We start from the raw sequence: 25,910 nt of genomic DNA, 5'->3' as shown, positions 1-25,910 counted from the left end.
TTATCCATCCGGGTGGATAGACGGCTGAGAGAGCGTAGGCTTGAAAGGGAGACCGCAGTTTCCTTTTTTCCCAAGGGAACCTCAGACTCTGAGGAATATTCCGAGGAGCCTATGCAGATTGGGGCTACCCGCCTCTCCTCGCGTGAGAAGACGCGGAGGAGACAGCAGGGTTTGTGTTTGTACTGTGGGAATAAAGGTCATGTTGTAGTATCATGCCCAGAAAAAACGGAAAACTTCAGGGCCTGAGGGTGATGGGAAATAACCTGTCAGGCCAGAAGTCAGAATTTCCTAAAAAGACTTTTCTCATTCCGGTGACTTTGGAGATCCTCGGTCAAACTGTCAAGACTGAGGCCTTTGTTGACAGAGGGGCCGATGGGGTTTTCATGGACCGTCAATTCGCCCTGGAACACTCTGTTCCCTCAGTACCTTTGGCATCAGAGATTGAGATCTGTGGGTTAAACGGGGAACCATTGTCCCAGGGTAAAATTACCTCCTGCACCAGCCAAATTCCTTTGTTTATTGGAGCCACACACTCTGAAAAATTGTCTTTTTATGTGACTGTCTGTTCTTTTGCGCCATTGGTTTTGGGGTTACCCTGGTTAAGGGCCCATAACCCTCAATTTGACTGGGTCTCTGGGGAGATTCTTAGTTGGGGTAGTGATTGTTTCAGGAGTTGCTTGAGCCTTCCAGTCAGGCTCTCGCAGCTAAGTTTGCCAGGATTGCCAGGATGTTATGCAGATTTTGCGGATGTGTTCTCTAAAAAAGTTGCGGAGGTACTACCTCCCCATCGCCCCTATGACTGTGCCATTGATTTGTTTGCCGGATGCTAAGCTTCCCAAGAGCAGGTTGTACTCCCTGTCACGTCCTGAGACTCAGGCTATGGCAGAGTACATTCAGGAGAACTTGGCTAAGGGATTTATCAGACCCTCACAGTCCCCAGTTGGGTCGGGGTTCTTTTTCGTGGGTAAAAAGGACGGTTCGTTGCGACCCTGCATCGACTTCAGGGAATTGAACCGTATCACGATTAAAAACTCGTACCCACTGCCTCTCATTTCGGTTTTGTTTGACCAGCTTCGTACTGCCACCATTTTTTCTAAGATTGACCTACGCGGTGCTTACAATCTAATCCGAATAAGAGAGGGGGATGAATGGAAGACTGCCTTTAATACCCACTCAGGGCATTATGAATATTTGGTGATGCCTTTTGGGCTCTCTAATGCCCCGGCAGTCTTCCAGGAATTCATGAACGATGTGCTCAGGGAATATTTGGATAGATTCTTAGTTGTTTATCTAGATGACATCCTAATCTTCTCTCATTCCCTGGAGGAACATCGGAAGCATGTACGCTTAGTCCTCCAGAAACTCAGAGACCACCAGCTTGGGGCGAAGCTGGAGAAGTGCGAGTTTGAAGTCCAGCAAATCGCATTTCTAGGGTATATTATCTCCTCAGAAGGTTTCCAAATGGAGGGTTCTAAGGTACAGGCAGTCCTGGATTGGGTGCAGCCCACTAGTTTGAAGGCGCTTCAGCATTTTCTGTGCTTTGCAAATTTTTATAGACGGTTTGTCGCTGGATTTTCATCTATAGTGGCCCCCTTGGTGGCACTCACTAAGAAAGGGGCGGATGTTGCTCACTGGTCTTGTGAGGCCTAAGCGGCCTTTGCCCGTCTCAAAAGGGCATTTGTCTCGGCCAAGGTGCTGCGACACCCAGATCCAGAGCGTCCTTTTGTGGTAGAAGTGGATGCCTCTGAGATAGGTATTGGGGCAGTGCTCTCTCAGATGGGGGTGTCTGATAATCGCCTTCATCCCTGTGCTTACTTTTCCCGTAAATTTTCGTCTGCCGAGATGAATTATGATGTGGGTAACCGGGAATTGTTGGCTATAAAGGATGCACTCGGGGAGTGGAGACACTGGCTTGAGGGGGCTAAGTTTGTGGTCTCAATTCTCACAGACCATAAGAATCTGGCATATTTAGAGTCAGCGAAGCGGCTCAATGCCAGGCAGGCACGATGGGCTTTGTTTTTTGCTCGCTTTAATTTTTTGATAACATATCGCCCTGGGTCAAAAAACATCAAGGCTGATGCGCTCTCGCGGAGTTTTGCTCCAGTTCAAGAGACCACCGAGGAGCCATTGCCCATTGTCCCCCCATCATGTATTAAAGTGGGCATTACCCAGGACCTCTTGTCATTAGTCCTTAGAGCACAGGAGCAGGCTCCTCCAGACCTTCCGGTAGGTCTCTTGTTTGTGCCTCCTAGGTTAAGACAGCGAGTGTTCCTGGAATTCCATGCCAAGAGGTCGGCAGGGCATCCGGGTATTGCCAGAACTTGGTAGTTGCTGTCTAGGGCGGTGTGGTGGCCCTCGGTGGCTAGGGATGTGGATCAGTGGGTTTGGGCATGTGACGTTTGTGCCCGAAATAAAACTCCTAGAGGGGTTCCTGTCGGCCCATTACATCCACTCTCTATTCATTCTAAGCCATGGACCCACATTTCCATGGATTTTGTGGTGGACTTGCCCAAATCCTCGGGGATGACAGCCATTTGGGTTGTCGTTGACAGGTTTTCGAAGATGGCGCATTTCGTTCCACTGGTTGGGTTGCCATCGGCCAGACGCCTGTTTGAGTTATTTATGCAGCATGTTGTGCGCCTCCACGGGTTGCCACTTGATGTGGTCTCTGACCGTGGATCCCAGTTTGTGGCCAAATTCTGGAGGGCATTTTGTTCTGATCTCCATATTTCTGTGAGCTTGTCATCAGGCTACCATCCACAGTCTAATGGGCAGACTGAGAGGGTGAACCAGTCCTTGGAGCAGTTCCTCAGGTGTTATGTCTCCAAGTGTCATACTGACTGGGTTGCTCATCTGTCCATGGCGGAGTTTGCCTATAACAACGCGGCTCACTCTGCTACAGGGATCTCTCCCTTCCTTTGTGTGTATGGGCATCATCCTAAGGCCAATTCTTTTGACCCCCTGGATTCCACGTCTGGTGGTTCCTCTGTTGTTTCGGTCCTTAGGGGTATTTGGAGGAAAGTGAAGAAAGCCCTTGTGTCTGTGTCATTAGTGACCAAAAGGGTTTTTGATAAGCGGAGAAGACCCTGCAGCTTCAAATTAGGAGACTTCGTCTGGTTGTCCACCAAGAATATGAAGTTGAGACAGCCATCTCATAAGTTTGGCCCCCGGTTCATCGGCCCTTATAAGATCACCATGGTTATCAATCCGGTGGCATTTCAGTTAGATCTGCCCCGTTCATTGGGTATCAATAAAACATTTAATTGTTCCTTTTTAAAACTGGCGGTTAGTAATCCTTCTTCCAGTGGAAGACTTTCTCCTCTTCTGATACGGGGTCAGAGGGAGTTTGTGGTTGAAAGGGTTCTTGACTCCAAGATGGTTCGGGGTCGGCTGTCATTTTTGGTGCACTGGAAGGGGTATGGCCCGGAGGAGCGGTCGTGGGTGCGCAGTTGTGATCTTCATGCCCCCAGACTGATTCGCTCTTTCTTCTCGCAGTTCCCAGATAAACCCGGTGATAGGGGTTCTTTGACCCCTCGTCAGAGGGGGGGTACTGTTAGGATCTCCTTCTCTGTGCTGCCACGTCGCCATGGCAACCGGGAGGCAAGTGTTAGCGAAGTAACCTGAGCGCAGCTGATACTCCGGTCCGGGTTTTTACTGTGTAGTGGTTACAGGCTCTGTGCACGGCAGGGAATCCGGCGCTGGTTTTGTGCTCACAGTCTGTGAGGTCTGAGTGGGGCGTGGACTGATACGCTCTTTCTTCTCGCAGTTCCCCGATAAACCCGGTGGTAGGGGTTCTTTGACCCCTCGTCAGAGGGGGGGGTACTGTTAGGATCTCCTTCTCTGTGCTGCCACGTCGCCATGGCAACCGGGAGGCAAGTGTTAGCGAAGTAACCTGAGCGCAGCTGATACTCCGGTCCGGGTTTTTACTGTGTAGTGGTTACAGGCTCTGTGCACGGCAGGGAATCCGGCGCTGGTTTTGTGCTCACAGTCTGTGAGGTCTGAGTGGGGCGTGGACAGCACCTGCTATATAAACCATCCTCTCAGGCTAGGCAAATGCTGCTGAATCTTTGTTTGTTAGTCAGTTCCAGAGAGTTAGCTAGTACTGTGTGACTTTGTATTTACTTGTTGCTTACTGCGAATAGGCCTTGGGATTCGGAACTTCATTCTGCCAATCCGGACCTAGCAGTAAGACTGGAGTCAGTTGTTTGACCTGCTGGGGTTCTTTTGCTATTCTGTGAACCCAGCAGGTTTGCGGCTGTACTCTCAGACCTGCTTGCTTAATCCTCCCTCACTGTGCAGGGCGTCCAGGTGTCAGTTTAGTGGCAGTAAGCTGAACCTGTGCCCTGCAAGTGGGGGTTAGGATTGTGGATACTCTCCTTGTGTCTATATTTCTATCTCTGACCAAGGAGTTTATTCCCACACCCGTTGGTAACCCTTTGGGGTTTTTTCTGTTGCTCTTAGCAACATCATTTCAGGTGCTCCACATGTTAAATCACTACACATCGCTTCATTGTCCGCTCTATTCCATCTGAGCATTCCTGACACTAGGGAGACACCCAATTCCTGAGCCTTTGGGCTTCTCCGTTCACTTTGTGTTTATTAGTTATTCCATCACCTCCTGTGTTTGTTATGTTATACTGTCTGTGAGTTCGTTTGCTTCGCTTCCCTCTCTGTTCATACACCGGTATACTCCTGTTAGCACTGGTGTGCGTAACAGCATGTTCCCCATTTCCCCATGTTTCTGACTGATTGGAGGCTTCAACTAATTAGAGGAATACATCGTTGGTTCCCCAGTGTCTCTTACGTGACAGGCAATGCTTGGAGAATCTCTCATTTTGGTAGAGATGGATTAGCTTTTTTGTTCCATTTTCTTTAACTCTGAAACTAAGCAAGTGTGTTAAGCCAAGGAGGCAGATTTACGTAACCATGACCTGCTTACCCCAATTCCCATCTGAACTCTAGCTATTATATGACTTACAGATTTAGATGTAACTTTAAGATGTATTATTCAGATATGTTATTCCATTCAGGATATTATTGAACATATTGTCTTTATATTAATCTAACACCTATCCTTAAACTCTCAGTTGCTCCCCACAGGCCATTTATTGTGGGCAGTTACATAGGACTCTAAGTAACCTGCAATGTAAGTAGGTGACATAGAGTTATTATATGCAAGGAGAAAGTCTAGTTTCCAGTACCAAGTACTACTTATGGGATACTTGGAGGCAGCGAATGTCTTAGCTAACAATTGCACTATTTATTAACATAAGAGAATGTATGTTTTCCATTTACCCTGCTAACCTTGTTTGCCATTAAATCATACACAATACAAAATAATTTTAGTGCACATGAAATAAATCACAAAATCTGACAGTGCAATAAATATTTTCTAACCAAGCTTAATAAATCTTTAACCATAGTTTGCTATAGCTTGCTACATCCTGTAACATAACTGAAAAGCAAACGTGGCCTACAGTATTGAGGAGTATTTAAAGAGAGGAATGACACATACTAATTGAAACCAATACCATTTTGTTTGGAACTTTGCCTTATTATTGAACACATTGCAATCCACTTTTTAGCGCTGATTCTCTGTAGACATGCATTATTGAGTAAATATGTCTTTTATATGTTACTGAGCTCCCAACACATTCATTATCTATCCTTCTCCACCTCCCATTATACCCCTTTCACAAATGACCCGGTATCGACCTGTCATTTTGCCGGGTCGACACGGGTCGGCGTGCGGTGTGAAAGCGCCATCCATGGTGGAATTCCCGAGTCGCCTGACCCAGTAATTCAACCCGGGAATAAAGCAGTGTTATTCCCGGGTTGAATACCGGGTCAGTGGCAGCGTAAACGGGTTCCCAGGTTGATGCGACCTGGTCCCGTTCACTAGATAGGAAGAGGCGGTGCGGAGATGAGCTCATCTCCCAGCGCCTCCTCTGCCCCTGCTGCCGGCTCCGCCCCTGTCGCTATGGCAACCCGACCGGCATATTGTAGCATCCAATGCCGGATCCCACCCGGGAAGGACCCGTTTCCAATTCCCGGATGGGATCCGGCATTTGCGGTGTGAAAGGGGTATATGTTGTCCTGTGAAAATTAAGTGTTTGATATAAGACAAAAAAAGTAACAGGTAAATTAAATAAACATAAAATCCTATGTTTGGTATCCCTAAACATCACTGACCTAGGCATATAGGGGGAGATTTATCAAAGCTTGGAGGGAGATAAAGCCCCAACCAGCTCCTGTCGTTTCAAGCACAGCCAATAAAATTACAAGGGCCCTCATTCCGAGTTGTTCGCTCGCTAGCTGCTTTTAGCAGCATTGCACACGCTAAGCCGCCGCCCTCTGGGAGTGTATCTTAGCTTAGCAGAATTGTGAATGAAAGATTAGCAGAATTGCAAATAGAAATTTCTTAGCAGTTTCTGAGTAGCTCGAGACTTACTCCTACATTGCGATCAGTTCAGTCAGTTTCGTTCCTGGTTTGACGTCACAAACACACCCAGCATTCGCCCAGACACTCCCCCGTTTCTTGCTCCCGCGTTTTTCCCAGAAACGCCAGCGTTTTTTCGCACACTCCCAGAAAACGGCCAGTTTCCGCCCAGAAACACCCACTTCCTGTCAATCACACTACGATCACCAGAACGATGAAAAATCCTTGTTAGGCCGTGAGTAAAATACCTAACTTTTGTGTAAAATAACTAAGCGCATGCGCTCTGCGAACCTTGCGCATGCGCAGTAAGCGACTAATCGCAGTATAGCGAAAATCGGCAACGAGCGAACAACTCGGAATGACCCCCAATGAGCAGCATATTGAATATTTTATATTCTCTCTCTACTTTATCTCTCTCCAATCTTTGATAACTATCCCCCTGTGAGAAAATGAGGTCTGTGACAATTACTATAGCTATGCCTCATCTCCTATGTCAAATATGTACTTTTTATACCCATATACGTATACATTCAATTGATCCGTTTGTTCATTCTCCATAACATGTCCATTGCTGCTCACCCAATACTGTGTTTAAATCAACCTTTATGTTATCTGTTACCCTTTAGATAATGTATTTATGTTAGACCTAGTATTCTATTGTTTTCATACACCACAGTGGACACTCAAAGGTTGAGTCATATAAGGTACCATTGTCCCTTTTTGTTTACTCCCTATTCTCCAAAAGTGAGCTGACCAGACAGGGTGGCTCTCTGGCTGATGAAATCACCTTGATTAGAATATGTATTGTATTCCAATGCTGTAAGATCCTAAGACACAGAGGTCACACACACCCCTGCAATATGAAGCTTCTGGGGGTATAAGTAGAGCTACCCAGAGAGCTGAAGGGAGATTCTATGACCCTAGGCTAAGAAGTAATGTTCTGCCAGGGATCTGCTGTGAAACCCATTATACTGGATTTATCTGGGACTCTGTGATGCTGGAAGAGATTCTATGCTCCTTGACTAAGAAGTAATGTTCTGTCAGGAGTTTGTGGTGTGAGTTGTCATGTGGAATTGGATAACAGAAGTGTGCTGAGCTGTTTATAACCCATTCTTTTCAATCAACCACTGTTGGTTTTTCGTCTACAACCGTGCCTGAGTGATTTGGAACCTGGTATCTTCACACTCCCTATATATTCTAATTACTACAATTACTAGGTGGATTATGAGCAGTTTGGGAGGTATCCACAGTTTAGTCAGAGCCTGTAGACATTTTTTAGTCTTAAGGTCCATACACACTAGATGACGTCCCGGGATGACATATCGCTCAGTGACGTCACGTAGTGGCCAGCCATGCATGCAGCTCTTGGACGACAGTCCATATAGAGCATGCATGCACTGCCAACAGCGATGATCATTGCCGACCCATGGGGCTGCGCATCGATCATCGCTGGTGGCATATACACTTGCAGAGAAAATGAGCGACGTCGCTCAGGAAGGGGGAAATGACCAACGTCGCTCATTTTTCGGCAAGTGTGAATGGGCCTTTACAAAGTAATCAGATTTTTCATAATTAATAAACAATGGAGTCGCATGTAGATGACTAACAAATAGAATCACCTCAAAGGGTAAAGATATCGCCAATCAGGAAAGTATAGGCTGTTATACATCAAAAAGTTAATTCAAGTCAAAAGGTATGTCATCATAGGGTGGGGAGCCGAGGGAGCAGTGTCCACTGCTCACTGTCACTGGTGATTTCTTATGTGCACAAGAGTAAGTACAAGTACTCAGAAAGGGGAAATCTCATGCCAGGAAAACCATCTCATCAGGGTGGACTGCAAAGAGGAGGAATAAGGGCCCCACAATGTTTAAATTTCAAAATCATAATGAACCTTGAACTTCCAATTTTGAGCAATGGCCACTATGGCAGTCACAACTGCATGACTCAGAATGTATCACTCGTGCTGAATGGGGAAAACAATGAGCAGTGCCAACCCTGGGTCACGGTCCACAGTAAACACCTATAACTGATGAAATCTATTGGAAGACTTCCTGCCACAATGTAGAAATGCTCAGACAGTCCATAAAATGTTGAATAATGTGCCAAAAGCATGGGGCCACACTATTACAGTAGTTTTAGTTGCATATAGTTTCCCACTGATTACATTCTATGGAGATCCGACTCCAACTGCAACTGTGACTTGGGTCACAGAAGAGGGCTGGACTAATAGGTCCCATACCATAAATCAACCCAAGGTTTCTGAAGGAAGGGAAGGGTCCAGTCTTTTATTGAGCCACAGACACAGGAGTCTATGTATTAAGCCTTGGAGAAAGATAAAGTGGAAGGAGATAAAGTACCAGTCAATCAACTCCTGTCATTTTTCTAACCGACGCTGTTACATTGCAGTTAGGAGCCAATTGTATGGTACTTTATTTCCATCCACTTTATCTCTCTCTAAGGCTTGGTAAATAGACCCCACATTTCTGCATGTCAGGTGACTGGAAACCACCACACATTTATAAATGAATCTGGTGGCCTTCCATTTCCAACTATAACCATATTTATATTAGTCTTCTCAAAATAAGTATTTGGGAGGTAGAATATAATGATAGTATGGAAAAAAAACATTCATTTTATTATTATTATTATTATTATTATTACATTTTATTTATAAGGCGCCACAAGTGTTTTGCAGCGCCGTACAGATGGCAGACATTAGAACAATACAGGGTACACAGAACTCAACATTACAGTAACTGAAAAGCTAAAACAGAGCACAGGTAACAAGCACCACAATTCTCAGTGCACAATGCAGCTGAGATGTAAGGAAGCGAAGGAGTAATCAGCGTACTACTAGGATCGGGCAGCCATTGGAAGAGATGAACGGTTATGAGCGAGAGGAGATGCGGATATAGATGGTCGCTGAGTGGGAGAGAGTTGTAATTAGAGAGCGAGAGAAGAGGGCCCTGCTCCAAGCAGCTTATTTTAGAATATTGACATCTCAAAGGCTGCAATGTGGGGCAGTTATGGAGCAGTTGTTTGAGTGTGGAAATATACAAAGTGAGGAAATTACAAAGTTAGGAAAATTTTAAATAACAGTTAATCCAACAGTTGAACAAACATTGAAAAATGTTGGAAACCAGGTAATTTCACCATTTATCTTGCATTTTCCTTAAGCACTTACCTAACTATCTATACTTTTAATTAACAAACACCATGTACGGTACCATAAACTATTTTTCCTAATAGCTCTTCATCCTCAATAAAATGGCAACATCCTTCACTATTCCTGTAATTCACTGCTCCGTGCACATTGCAGTATCATTAATCCACCCCCTCTTATTAACACTCATGAGCTTTTAACCTATCTATGGGGGTAATTCAGACCTGATCGTAGCAGCAAATTTGTTAGCAGTTGGGCCAAACCATGTACACTGCAGGGGAGGCAGATATAACATTTGCAGAGAGAGTTAGATTTGGGTGGGTTATTTTGTTTCTGTGCAGGAAAATACTGTCTGCTTTATTTTTACACTGCAATTTAGATTTCAGTTTGAACACCCCCCACCCAAATCTAACTCTCTCTGCACGTGTTATATCTTCCCCCCTTCCCTGCAGTGCACATGGGGGGTCATTCCGAGTTGTTCGCTCGTTATTTTTTTGTCGCAACGGAGCGATTAGTCGCTAATGCGCATGCGCAATGTCCGCAGTGCGACTGCGCCAAGTAAATTTGCTATGCAGTTAGGAATTTTACTCACGGCATTACGAGGTTTTTTCTTCGTTCTGGTGATCGTAATGTGATTGACAGGAAGTGGGTGTTTCTGGGCGGAAACTGGCCGTTTTATGGGTGTGTGTGAAAAAACGTTACAGTTTCTGGGAAAAACGCGGGAGTGGCCGGAGAAACGGAGGAGTGTCTGGGCGAACGCTGGGTGTGTTTGTGACGTCAAACCAGGAACGAAACTGACTGAACTGATCGCAGATGCCGAGTAAGTCTGGAGCTACTCAGAAACTGCTAAGAAGTGTCTATTCGCAATTCTGCTAATCTTTAGTTCGCAATTTTGATAAGCTAAGATTCACTCCCAGTAGGCGGCGGCTTAGCGTGTGCAAAGCTGCTAAAAGCAGCTTGCGAGCGAACAACTCGGAATGACCCCCATGGTTTTGCCCAACTGCTAACAAATTTGCTGCTACGATCAGGTCTGAATTAAACCCTATGTACACTAACTATAACATCCTCAACCTGTCACCATTAGATACTATCACATACCTCCCCAACTATATCTATCTCTCTCTTCTTCTGCTCCTACTAGCTGGTGACATATCCCCAAATCCAGGTCTCATCCACATATCTCCCTCACATTCAGATGCTTCACAATGGAGTATAAATCCAACAAACCTTATAAACATCACGTCTCCCACCTCCCTCCAAGACACTTTATAGAATGCACGCTCTGTTTGCAACAAACTAACATCTATTCATGACCTCTTCATTTAAAAAAAACTCAATATGCTAGCTATAACAGAAACATGGCTCACACAATCAGACACAGCCTCCCTTGCACTGTCACAGGCCTGGTAACTGTAAAGGAGGTGGGGATGCAATTTTACTGTCCAAATCTTACACACACACATAGTTTTACCACCTGTTCCTTCACTCGCATTTACATCATTTGAAGTACATTCTACTAGGATTTTCACCCCTTTCTCTCTGCGTGTTGCAGCTATCTATCGCCCACCTGGGCAACCCACAAAGTGCTTGGCTTGCTCACTTTTTATCTTCTGACATCTCCACCATCATTATGGGTGATTTCAATATCTCTATTGACAGTCCATAATCTCCCCATGCCTCCAAACTACTCTCTCTAACCTCCTCTCTTGGCATCTCCCAATGGATTGACTCCCCTACTCATCAGGAGGATTCACTAGACTATGCTCTTTTTCTGAACTCACTAACACTCCTTTCGCTCTCTCAGATCACAACTGTATCACCTGCATGCTCGCCTCCATTACTTCAAACTCAATGTCCCTGAAGTCTACCAAGCCATCTCTAACACGCAGAAATATTAACGCTATTAATTTTCAACAACTATCTACCTCTCTGCAACCACTGATCTCACCAATTTCTACATTCACCTCTCCTAAGAGTGCTGTATCACACCTTAACCAAAATCTAGAAACACTCAATGAAGTGGCTCCAGCTACCCATTACACTCCATGTAGACTTAGATGTCAACCGTGGCACTCTAAATACACAAGACACCTACAAAAACTGTCACGTAAAGTAGAATGCCAGTTGCGTAAATCTCGTAGTTCAAGTGAATTTCTCACATATAAGCCTGTGTACCACTCTTATCGTAGAGCTCTGGACACTGCCAAACAAACATATTTCCAATCTCTCATCTCTGCTCAAGCCTCTAACCCCAAGCGACTTTTTAATACATTTAAATCACTTTTTGTCCATGCCTCACACAACCCACCAGCCACGATCAGTACGCAAGATCTTGCACCCTATTTCAAGGACAAGATTGAAAAGATCCGAAATGAAATGCTATGCTCTTTCACAGCCAGTGACCTGCAGAATTCCTTTCTTGAACCCTCTAACACCTTCTCTTCATTTGATCCCACAAATGAATAGTATCTGCACTCTTCTCATCTGCCTACTCTACTACCTCTCCTCTGGATTCTATACCCTCACAAATTTGTAAAACTCTGTCTGCTGTGCTCATCCCAACCTTAAATAAAATCTGTAATCTCTCTCTGTCTACTGGTATCTTTCCTTCTCTGTACAAGCATGCAGTGATTACACCCACTCTGAAAAAAATAAATTCTGACCCACTCTCTCAAACTACCGTTCCATCTCTCATCTCCCATGCCCCTCCAAGCTACTTGAGAGACTTGCCTACACTCTCCTCACACACTTTCTTAACTCACACAGCTTACTGGACCCACTTCAGTCAGAATTTCATGCCCAACAGTCCACAGAGACAGCACTGACTAAGATAGTGAATGATTTGGTCACCGCTAAATCTAAAGGCCATTACTCACTACTTATTCTCTTTGATCTCTCTGTTGCCTTTGACACTGTTGACCACTCTCTCCTCATACAAACACTACAATCCCTAGGTCTTTAGGACACAGCTCTTTCATGGTTCCCATCCTACTTACAGTATCTAATCGCTCCTTCAGTGTTCGTTTCTCTGATTCCACTGCCTCTTCGCTACCTCTCTCGGAGTACCGTAAAGCTCAGTCTTAGGTCCTCTGGTTTTCTCTATCTCTACCACATCTCTTGGCAAAATAATCATCTCTTTTGGATTTCAGTATCATCTGTATGCAGACGAAACTCAAATCTACCTATCCTCCCCAGATTTGTCACCATCTGTATTGGGCCGTGTCACTGAATGCCTTTCTGCCATTTCATATTGGATGACCTCTCGACACCTAAAACTTAATGTTTCCAAAACAGAATTATTATATTTCCACCAGCCAATAGTAGTTCCCAACCTGATATCTCTATCATAGTTGATAACTCAGCAATCATCCCTACCCTACAAGCTCGCTGCTTAGTTGTCATTCTTGACGCTGAACTGTCCTTTTTTCCCCACATTCAATCTGTCTCAAAATCATGTTACATACATCTAAGAAACATATCCAAAATATGACCATATCTTACACAAGAGACAGCAAAAACTCTGATCCATGCTCTCATTATCTCCCGCATTGATTATTATAATAGTCTCCTGACTGGTCTTCCCAAACATAGGTTCTCACCACTACAATTAATTTTGAATGCAGCTGTGAGGCTAATCTTCCCCGCTAGACGTTCATCATCTGCAGATCCGCTCTGTCAGTCCCTCCATTGGTTACCGGTTTCTACCGTATTATATATAAAATACTTTTACTTACATACAAGGCTATTAACCAATCTGCACCAACATACATCTCTTCACTCAACTTAAGATATCTTCCTAACCAACCTCTTCGCTCTGCACAAGATCTGCGTCTCTCATCCACACGTATTACTTGTTCCCTGTCAAAATTACAGGACTTTATCTGGGCTTCACCCACTCTGTGGAATGCCCTCCCATGCGCAATACTCACTTCTAGTCTCCAAACCTTTAAACGTTCCCTGAAAACTCACCAATATAGACAAGCCTATCAAATTCCAGATCCACCCACATAACCTTCAATGCTTCCCTATCTAATTACATCCACTCTGTATAGTACAAATAACCTCACATATTTTGTCTTTCTTTACTCTCACACCCTCCTGACCCTTTGCCAAAATTGCTGGGTGATCATATCATACAACCCATTAAGAACCTAGCAATCTGGTGGACCATTATGCAATAGGTAGCATCTATCTTTGTGTATCAGTGCCTATTTCCCTATAGATTGTAAGCTTGCAAGCTGGGCCTTCCTATCTCTATGTCAGTCTGCTTTTACCCAGTTTTGTTCTATTACCGGAATATGCTGCGCTATATAAGAAACTGTTACAAAAAATAAATGTGACCCAACCAGTAGACCTTGTGGTTTAACCATGATTGAGGGCAGTAATTTGAATGATCAAGTGTACAAGGTTGATATCAAAGTCATTGGTAATGGAGGTAGGGATATGAATTCCCCCAGAAAGTCCAGTGCCGTCTAGTGTACTTTATTATATATGCAAATTTAGATTGGAAAAACAAAAAGTTTTGGCTGAGATATATTGATTAGAATAATCTGCTTTTTTTTATGTCTTCTGAAGTGATGTAACATAGACAGTTGTCATTACAGGAGTCATCTCTTTCAAATGGCATGGTCCATCATTAGTAGGAGAAATTGAAGTGAATGTTGGATGTTTGTACTTCTGACACCTTGTACACTCAGTCTACCTATACAAATGGGGTACTGGCACTTATTAAGAAAAGTATGGCTGTAAGTAATGTTCCAGCTGTGACTGGTGGTTCCAAGCTGGGTTGAGGTTGGGAGATAGACTCTCCGGGAGGAAAGTGGCCTGATGGGTTAAAGTTCTTAGTTGCCAATGAGGTGACTGTAACCGAGACCTCTGAGCTAAGTTCCAACTGGGAGATGGCCTCTGTGGGATGGAAGCGGACTGATTGAATAAAGTTCGTTCGCATGAAGTGCTTAAAACTTGAGGACGAGGATAACAAAGAAAAGAAGAATGACAAAGGAACTAATGATCCTGAGGTATTTCCCTGGAGGGCCGTGGACACCAGTATACCATAATCTGGAGACAAATTACCGCCTTGCAGGCTGGAGCAGTGACGGAGACAACTGTAGCGGAGCAGTGTCAGCAGTTGGACTACATGGTGCCGGTGGAGGACAGGGAGCGTGTGAGCTTAGACAGGTGGAGACTCTGAAAGCGGAGCCGCAATAAACAGGAACCAGGAGTGAAAGCACACTCTGGAAACTGGGAGCACAGAGAACTAGCATGCAGACTAGGCTGCATCAGATGTTGCACTGGCGTCAGAATGCCCCAGAATGCTCCCAGAATTACCCTGTCCCCTCCTGGGATTGGTGCAGCCAAAATTACCTGAATCAGGTCTCTGATTGGTTCCTGTAGTCATGTGTCAGAACCAAGATGGCGGTGCCCTGCATCTGGCGCAGCAGGGACTCTGGCCACATGGAGCTCACTTTCACTGCCTGCTCGCCTCCTGGACCTCCAGCCGCACACCAGATGCTCGCTGCCGCTGGCCGCTTCTGCCCCCCCCCCCCAGCGCTGCAGGGGGAGAGACCACAGCGACCGGACCGGTAAGCACCGGCTCCCTGCAGCTACACTCCCATTGACCGTGACAATGGCAATGTTATTCAAACATTTTTTAAACATTGATTTGATAACTGTAGGGGAAGAAATGTTTTACTATTGCACACATTCTGGAAACTACTGTGCACTTCTGTCAACAAATACATCTACATAATGCTGTAGCTGTTATGTTCTCTGCAGTTGGGACCCAGGAGATAGGGTGGTAGCAGAAGAGTTTCAAGTACAGATGCGTGAAGCTGCGACAGAACTGGGGTACGCAGCAATACCTAACGGAAAACTCTGACTTCGTTGTTCTTCCCCAGTGGTTGACTAACGCCAGCGAGACTATGGTTTCTTGGGCCCATGGCAGCCGCATTTGAACGAATGGATTAGGTCTGCCCAAACTCTGATGCCCCCCGGTCTTAGTTGGTGACAAGGCGTTAACCAAGACAGAGAGAGAACAAGGGGAAAACTATCTAAGACAGACACAAAAAAGAAAGGGGAAACTAATTTATGTGCGGCGCGGCCGCCAAGAAAAACCGTAACCAAAATAACGCTGCCCAAATGCCAAATACGAATCCATCGTAGTTCGGCAAGGACAACCATGCGGAAGCCTCCACCAAAATGACTCAACATAAAACAGATAATGAGAACACGGCTTCAGCCGTAAGGTGCGGCAGAGCCGCGACTCATGGCACCACGGAAGGTGTGCGCAGGAAACGATGGGAATCCAGAGGCTTCGGACACCAGACCACTCCACTGGAAGACAAACTCAGAGGACATCAGGAAACAATCCCTCATACCATACTCTGGAAACTGGACACAGAATACTAGAGTACACAAGCTGGATGCAGGAAGACAGGCTCCACTGGAAGCTGCTGACAGGGGCCAGGAACAAGCTTGCAGGAAGCTAACCAAGAACTGGAACATACAGGTATCATAACAAACTTCTATCACCAGCACTGGACTGCAGGGCTAGCTGGGTAATAAGGGAAGCACGCCCCAATCAGGATGGCTAGAAGCCAAGCACAAGGTAATGGGCAAAATACTGGCAGGTGAGGTTACACAGACAAGAGCCAGACTGCAGTACACACACTCACCACAGTTTGACCAAATATCTGACAGGTGAGGCTTAACACATAGAAAACAGGCTGCAGTTACACAGACTCACCACCGGCAGCCAACAAGAGTCTTCTAAACAAGTACTAGAGAAATCCTGGCATGCAAACAGAACTACAACATAAAATTCATGAACAGAAAGCAAACAGGAATGAACCACTGCTTGTGGTTCATAACAGTAGCTTATCTAGTTTTCAAAATGGTATGCCCATATTATTGTTCAGAGAAAGAGATGGGCCCGCAACAACCACAAGAGAATATATGTAAATATAGGTAAAGTTAATATATTGACTCAGTATTAAAACTATTGTTATCATTTTGAAACAGTATTATATTAGTGGTGATCCCAAATAATTTTGTAGATTAGACTACAGGTAAGGCTGAGAACAAAGACAAAAAATACTTTTTTGGGAGCACTCTTGAATTTTCAAATGTATAAATAAGTAAACGAATGTATAGAAATAAATAATGCATAAAACTTAACCTTTAAAAAATTCCTAATTAGAGGGGACGTGGCCTGACTGTCAGCCGAGGCAGACATACCTAAAGGGAACTCCTGCTGCTGACCGCCCTATATCCTTCCCCTGCTGCCTTATACTGCCCTGATTGTATCCACCTGGTGGGGCTAAGTTACGGAGCTGGGGTACGGGCCTCTCCTGTCCCTGTGGGTTGCGGCCTACCCAACTCACAGAAGCCGGGACCTCGCTTGGGCATCCCCCATGCTGAGAGCTTCGGTGACTCAGGCAGCAGCTGAGGACTTCTCACTGACCCGTGGATGTCCTTCTGCTGAGGCAGCGCTAGGCCCAGAGCCTCTGGAGACTAGCTGTGGAGCTGTGCGTCGCAGGTAGGCGGCTTTAATCTACAGGAGGATCGGCTAGATTGCGCAGCTCCTGGTGGCGGGACTCAGGAGGATGCATCAGAGGTGAGATGCGGCGGCCCCAGTCTGCCTTGGCTATCTCCCGCATCGCTCCCTGAGTCTGTAAAGAGCCCTTCCAGGCTTGGGCCTCGGTGGCTCTGCATACTGGCGATCAGCTCCTGCTGAGAGAGGGAAAGAGTCGCCATGGTCCTGCTCTAATCGCCCCCCCCCCCCCCCCCTCTATTTATCTGTGTCCAGTAACTGTGGAACAGGGGGAGGCCTGTTCCATATTACTTATCCATCCTGTTGTGCTTTGTGCTGGCTCCCCATTCACTGCCTCTATTTAAGCATATACTAGAGAATAAAAGCATATACTGGGGAAAAAACAAACAAAACACTGCACAGGCACTGGATCCTGGATCCCCGTGCCCCCAGCCTGCATCCACCTATCCTGGGTGTATCTATCGGAGCTGTGTCCTTTCTGCAGTTACCCACAGCCCAGCCTGCTGGTGATACTGGATGGCAGAGTAAGTACTGATATACATGTATACTGCCACACAGACTTCTACTGTTACCTGCACTGTGTGCCTTTTTGGGGGGCACCTCCTGTACCAGGATCTGATTGTGGCTCCCTCCTACAAGCTCCACCGCCCTGCTCCATTTGCTGCTGCTGGCGGCTATACCACCCAGCTTCCCTGAACACTTTATATAGCCTCCGGCTGGAGCGGCCCCTCTACCCCACTGTACTGGGCCGTACACTGTATCAACTGTCTGCCAGATAGGGATGCCTTTTTTATATATATATATATATATATAGAGAGAGAGAGAGAGAGAGAGAGAGAGAGAGAGAAAACGCTGGTGCGGCACTCAGGCGTATTAGCAATATAAATGACAAATGGAGGCTGTATACTTTCAATCAACGTTTCAATATATAAAATATTGTCATCAGGATTACAATACATAGACATAAAACATACCTTTATAGTGCTCATCAAACAAGAAAATTACGGCTCCCGGGCTGGGACTGAGCACCCGCCCCATCGCCGCACTGTGCTGACGTCATAGAAGAGATGCACGCTAATACGTATATCATCACCATGGCGACATATAAACAGCAGTAGGCAAAAGAGTACTATAGAAAACATACAATCAATACATAAATTAATACCACAGCCTTAATCAATCTGATTCCGTTCGTGCAACGATTTCATTCTTCCAGTAAGGAGATTACTAAACAGGCAAAATCTTTATGGCCTATTGTCACGACTGACACAGATCTGAATATGTTTCAGAATGTCCAACTTATGCCCAGTTATGCAAGACACCGGAATTTGAATGATTGGCTTGTTAAAAATGATATTTCAGGGTTTAAGGATAAACAGCCGACTAATTTTTTGACAAGGAAGCCAGGGTGCTATAGGTGCACAGGATGCACCACTTGTAGCTTCATGGAGGTGGGAAACTCGTTCCCACATCCCCATACAGGGCAACGGATACCGATCAAGCAAGTTTTGACGTGCAGCAGCATGTTTGTGATATACATTATTCGCTGCCCGTGTGGTCTGCTCTATGTGGGCAAGACCACGAGGCAGTTTAAGGAGAGGATGGCCCTCCATAGGTCGGCTATTCGACTGACAGTGGAGGGTTGCGGTGCAGACCACAATCAACCTGTTGCTCGTCATTTTAAACTGCATAATCATGGCCTCTCTACTTTGCGTTATAAGATCATAGATCAAGTCCCGAAGAGGCTAAGAGGGGGAGATCGGAATAAGGCTTTGTTACAGCGGGAGGCGCGATGGATACACCGGTTAGATACGGTGTCGCCGCGCGGTCTAAATGAGGTGTTGTCATTAAAATGCTTTTTATGAAGTAGAATGAGATTATCGGTATCGACCACAGTGTGCCACAGTATACGTAATCAATAGATACAGTTTAGGGTTATCAAATTTTGTTTTTGTCAGTTTGTGATAGGTACTAGACTGTAACAATGTCATAGTATGTCTCTAGACACATGATACTGTGGTATACTCTATAACCAGTTTCTTTGTAATTGCCAATGCTGTTTTAATTGATTTTAAATGTTCTGTTTTAGCACTATGTGGTGTTTTGTTTTGCAGTTGCCATGGTGCCGCTCGATCACACGGGCGCGCCGGGAGGCGCCTGTCGCATTGCTGTGACGTCAGATGACCCGGCGGGCGGCGCAATGGCGGCTCTCAGCATGGGTGAAGGAAGGCTATTTAGGTAAGCACTTTATTCTGTATTGCATTGTGATCCTGACGAAGGTTAAATACAACCGAAATGTTGATCAGAGAGGAGTCTCTGTTGTCTTCTTTATGAGTTCTGCTTGAAAAAGGTCCCGTGAGTGCCACCTATGTTCGTGACTATTATTGGGTTTGCTATAACTCGTTGGAAGGCACCTGGGCAGTTTCTGTGAGTTGAAGTGGAGTGCCGGTTATTTCTACATGTATATATATATATATATATATGTACCGAGGCACATGCTTATTGTAATTTGACCTCAACTCCCTCTGGTCCCCCATTTGTGTAAAAGTGCTACCCATGCTCTTTCCCTCCCTCCTCTACCTCTGAGGTTTAATCTGCATTCCTCTTCCTACATTCCACCGCTATGTCGCCAATAAATAAGAAAGGCCAACCGCCCCCTACAAACTTTTGTAGAAACAAAGCTAAATACGCACAGTCACAGCAGTCCCTCCTGGACTCACCATCTTCTCACCAATCCTCTGATTCCAGTATTGACCCACAGATACAGGCTGTGATGGCCAGTTTACTGGAAGGCGTGCAGTCCGATTTTAACCAGGAACTCTCCAAAGTGGTCTCGGAATTTAAATCTGAAATTGCATATTTGGGTTCCAGGACAGATGCTTTGGAAACCAATACCTACAACCTCTGTCACTCACAACTGCGCATGGACTGGGAACTTAATAAGCTACTGGATGAGGTCGAACTGCTCTTAATAACATTTAACTGGCATGGTCAGATTTCATGCAACTGTGTCGTCCCACCCTGTCCCCCCGTTTTTGACGAGGAGATCCGTTCTGCAGATGTACATAATATAATGTTTAAATATTATAAAAAATACTTTTTCAACTTTATTAAATAAAATAAATTGTAAAAAACAATGTTTTTAACGCTTTTGAAGGGAAAAATCGCCAGTTAAGTGGTTATTAAGGAGAAGCAAGAAGATCAAGAAAATCGCTCCCTGCCTAATAATCTTCAAATCCGAAATATTGCGGAATCTGTAGCCGGTTCTTCCCTGTAGGCGTTTCTCAGAGACTTTTTTCAGCATCTGGTGCCAGACCTTTCTGATGATGACTGCCTATGTGACAGAGCCCACAGAGCTTTAAGAAGCAAACCATCGGCATCTCAGCCTCCCAGAGATGTTATTGTCCGCCTACACTACTATAAATCCAAATAGCAAATATTGTTTTCCACTCGAGACACTCCCACTATTCCGTTCCAAGACATGCAACTGCAGCTATTCCAGGACTTGGCTCCTTCCACCATTCAGAAAAGGAGGGACCTTCAACCTGTTACGAAGATTCTCTGCCAGCATAATATTTGATACAGATGGGGCATTCCTTTTCTCCTCCAAGTCTTTGCCAACAATGTTGTGTATCAGATTAAGACTCTGGTACAAGGTCAAGACTTGCTTGCCAAACTGGATCTACTCCCGGACTCCCCTTACGCCTCCTCCTCCCTGATCTCTCCAACACCTCAGCGCCCGAAGCCTCCAAGAGCTGACTGGATAAGAGTTGGCCATCAACGTTCCAGGGATGCAGACCCCCCTTGACTTCGCTTGGTTGTTTTCTGTGCCTCTACCCTCAATTGATACAACTCATTAACTTTGTTCAGTTCTCAGACTATGTTTTGCCCATGGCCCCTGACCAGCAGGTTCTGTCATATCTTTTTCTGGCTCCGAGTAGCCCGCCATCAGTTGGTCATAACTTAGTGGGCCGGTTTTAGCAACAGGTCACGGTTCCTACTTGACCTCTTTAGGCCATACCTTATATTTTCCTCCCAGCATCTTTTTTGCAGGTCACGGACAACCCATTCTCTGAGTCTGCAGTGCAGACATTTAACAAAAGATCCAGATCATACCCCTTTATTGATTCAATGCAGACTAAAATTGGTTATTTCAGTTTATCTTGTTGACCTTTTGACTGTTATAATGTGTTATAGGATCACCTTTGATTTAATCTACAACTGCTTATGTGTTACTGTTTAGTAATTATGTAGACCTGAATAGTTTCTTACTCATTGTTTTGCATTGTTCCCCCCACCTCCCTTTTTTTAATTTTCTTTTTTCTCCTTCTCCTACGACCCTTTTGGGTCATACTCCCCCCCCCCTTTTTTTTCTTCTTCTTCTCCCCTATAGACTCCCTTCCTTCCCACTCCTACAGGTAATAAAATATACCTTTTCCCTATATTTAGGGAATTTTGTTGCGCTATAGGAATATTCCGACAAGTTGGAAACCAGAGTATTCTGGTCGCACCGGTTCCGAAACCCACCACCCCCAGGCACCCTTTACTTGCAGTGATTTCAATTTGTTCATTACTGATGCAGCGGCCCCTGACCGGGACCCGCCTCTTAGGGTTTATGCCCTCATGGGAACTTTCTTTCTCTTTTTCTCCTCATCCTATGCTACAGACTTAACTCCTCTTTCCCCCCTCTTCTCAATCTCTCTACTTTCGGGATGGACCCTTGCTGTCTATTTTCCACAATGCTTTCAACGCTTTCAGAAGCCTAGAGCTGACCCCTCCTTTGCCACTCAAATATGGCCCTGAAATTATTATCAATCAATGTTAATGGGCTAAACTCCCCTAAAAAACGCATGTAAAAGAGAGGCAGATATTGTCTTTCTTCAAGAAACCCACCTCACAGGTCTGCACACCCAGCACCCAGCTAAAAAAGCAAGCAATACTCTCAGACCTTCTTTGCCTCAGCTAACTGCATAAAAAAAGGGGGTCATGATTTTAATTCACCGAAACATCCCTTTTATTGCTCTAAAACATTAACAGACCCGGAAGGGCGTTATATTCTGGTAATTGGCTCCCTACGCTCTGAAACTTTCACCTTTACCTCCATATACTATACGCCCCTAACCAGGATCAGTCCCAATTCCTTCAAGTTTTATTTAGGCGTCTTCAAAAGGTTGTACAGGGTCACATAATTCTAGGGGGGACTGCAACACTGTTATTGACCCTTCACTGGAGAAATCTGGCCCTCCAGGTACTAAGAAGGATGTTAACACTTCTAGGGTTTCTCTCATCCTTTCCTCCTCTCTTAAACAATTGAATTTATGTGACTCATGGCAGTTATGCCACTCTTCGGCTTGAGACTACACACATTATTCAGCCCCTCATCAGCTATACTCCTGCATTGATATATTCCACATCTCTCAATCCACTGCCTCTCTAATTGCAGATGCCGGTATTTCCCCTTTTTCGTGGACCGACCATGCAGGTGTATATATTTTATTAGACCTCCTCCAGTGCCCTCCACCAACACGTAAACGGCATTTAGATAACACATTATTATTACACCCCTCACCTTTAACTGACCTCATAATAACCCTGAAACATTATTTTGATGAAAATAACACCCCAGACATCGCCCCTGGAATTGTATGGAAGGCCCATGAAGCCACCCTCCGAGGCCACATAATGATTAAGACTTCTATTATGCGGAAAAAAGCGGCACAAGAAATCTCATCCTTAGAGACTCAAATAGCCGCTTTACTGTTCCAACATAAACTATCTCCTACCGTTCCGCTCCTATCCCAGATAGACAATCTTAAAGGTCAATTGAATACTTTACTATCTTTTCGGGCTGCGACCATCTTGCAGAAACTAGAGATGAGCGCCGGAAATTTTTCGGGTTTTGTGTTTTGGTTTTGGGTTCGGTTCCGCGGCCGTGTTTTGGGTTCGACCGCGTTTTGGCAAAACCTCACCGAATTTTTTTTGTCGGATTCGGGTGTGTTTTGGATTCGGGTGTTTTTTTCAAAAAACCCTAAAAACCAGCTTAAATCATAGAATTTGGGGGTCATTTTGATCCCAAAGTATTATTAACCTCAAAAACCATAATTTCCACTCATTTTCAGTCTATTCTGAATACCTCACACCTCACAATATTATTTTTAGTCCTAAAATTTGCACCGAGGTCGCTGTGTGAGTAAGATAAGCGACCCTAGTGGCCGACACAAACACCGGGCCCATCTAGGAGTGGCACTGCAGTGTCACGCAGGATGTCCCTTCCAAAAAACCCTCCCCAAACAGCACATGACGCAAAGAAAAAAAGAGGCGCAATGAGGTAGCTGTGTGAGTAAGATAAGCGACCCTAGTGGCCGACACAAACACCGGGCCCATCTAGGAGTGGCACTGCAGTGTCACGCAGGATGTCCCTTCCAAAAAACCCTCCCCAAACAGCACATGACGCAAAGAAAAAAAGAGGCGCAATGAGGTAGCTGACTGTGTGAGTAAGATAAGCGACCCTAGTGGCCGACACAAACACCGGGCCCATCTAGGAGTGGCACTGCAGTGTCACGCAGGATGTCCCTTCCAAAAAACTCTCCCCAAACAGCACATGACGCAAAGAAAAAAAGAGGCGCAATGAGGTAGCTGACTGTGTGAGTAAGATAAGCGACCCTAGTGGCCGACACAAACACCGGGCCCATCTAGGAGTGGCACTGCAGTGTCACGCAGGATGTCCCTTCCAAAAAACCCTCCCCAAACAGCACATGACGCAAAGAAAAAAAGAGGCGCAATGAGGTAGCTGACTGTGTGAGTAAGATAAGCGACCCTAGTGGCCGACACAAACACCGGGCCCATCTAGGAGTGGCACTGCAGTGTCACGCAGGATGTCCCTTCCAAAAAACCCTCCCCAAACAGCACATGACGCAAAGAAAAAAAGAGGCGCAATGAGGTAGCTGACTGTGTGAGTAAGATAAGCGACCTTAGTGGCCGACACAAACACCGGGCCCATCTAGGAGTGGCACTGCAGTGTCACGCAGGATGTCCCTTCCAAAAAACCCTCCCCAAACAGCACATGACGCAAAGAAAAAAAGAGGCGCAATGAGGTAGCTGACTGTGTGAGTAAGATAAGCGACCCTAGTGGCCGACACAAACACCGGGCCCATCTAGGAGTGGCACTGCAGTGTCACGCAGGATGTCCCTTCCAAAAAACCCTCCCCAAACAGCACATGACGCAAAGAAAAAAAGAGGCGCAATGAGGTAGCTGACTGTGTGAGTAAGATAAGCGACCCTAGTGGCCGACACAAACACCGGGCCCATCTAGGAGTGGCACTGCAGTGTCACGCAGGATGTCCCTTCCAAAAAACCCTCCCCAAACAGCACATGACGCAAAGAAAAAAAGAGGCGCAATGAGGTAGCTGACTGTGTGAGTAAGATAAGCGACCCTAGTGGCCGACACAAACACCGGGCCCATCTAGGAGTGGCACTGCAGTGTCACGCAGGATGTCCCTTCCAAAAAACCCTCCCCAAACAGCACATGACGCAAAGAAAAAAAGAGGCGCAATGAGGTAGCTGACTGTGTGAGTAAGATAAGCGACCCTAGTGGCCGACACAAACACCGGGCCCATCTAGGAGTGGCACTGCAGTGTCACGCAGGATGTCCCTTCCAAAAAACCCTCCCCAAACAGCACATGACGCAAAGAAAAAAAGAGGCGCAATGAGGTAGCTGACTGTGTGAGTAAGATAAGCGACCTTAGTGGCCGACACAAACACCGGGCCCATCTAGGAGTGGCACTGCAGTGTCACGCAGGATGTCCCTTCCAAAAAACCCTCCCCAAACAGCACATGACGCAAAGAAAAAAAGAGGCGCAATGAGGTAGCTGACTGTGTGAGTAAGATAAGCGACCCTAGTGGCCGACACAAACACCGGGCCCATCTAGGAGTGGCACTGCAGTGTCACGCAGGATGTCCCTTCCAAAAAACCCTCCCCAAACAGCACATGACGCAAAGAAAAAAAGAGGCGCAATGAGGTAGCTGACTGTGTGAGTAAGATAAGCGACCCTAGTGGCCGACACAAACACCGGGCCCATCTAGGAGTGGCACTGCAGTGTCACGCAGGATGTCCCTTCCAAAAAACCCTCCCCAAACAGCACATGACGCAAAGAAAAAAAGAGGCGCAATGAGGTAGCTGACTGTGTGAGTAAGATAAGCGACCCTAGTGGCCGACACAAACACCGGGCCCATCTAGGAGTGGCACTGCAGTGTCACGCAGGATGTCCCTTCCAAAAAACCCTCCCCAAACAGCACATGACGCAAAGAAAAAAAGAGGCGCAATGAGGTAGCTGACTGTGTGAGTAAGATAAGCGACCCTAGTGGCCGACACAAACACCGGGCCCATCTAGGAGTGGCACTGCAGTGTCACGCAGGATGTCCCTTCCAAAAAACCCTCCCCAAACAGCACATGACGCAAAGAAAAATAAAAGAAAAAAGAGGTGCAAGATGGAATTGTCCTTGGGCCCTCCCACCCACCCTTATGTTGTATAAACAAAACAGGACATGCACACTTTAACCAACCCATCATTTCAGTGACAGGGTCTGCCACACGACTGTGACTGATATGACGGGTTGGTTTGGACCCCCCCCAAAAAAGAAGCAATTAATCTCTCCTTGCACAAACTGGCTCTACAGAGGCAAGATGTCCACCTCATCATCATCCTCCGATATATCACCGTGTACATCCCCCTCCTCACAGATTATCAATTCGTCCC

This window comes from Pseudophryne corroboree, chromosome 2 (genome assembly GCF_028390025.1).
Source record: "Pseudophryne corroboree isolate aPseCor3 chromosome 2, aPseCor3.hap2, whole genome shotgun sequence".
Classification (NCBI taxonomy): Eukaryota; Metazoa; Chordata; class Amphibia; order Anura; family Myobatrachidae; genus Pseudophryne; species Pseudophryne corroboree.
Note: the sequence above shows the minus strand (reverse complement) of the source record.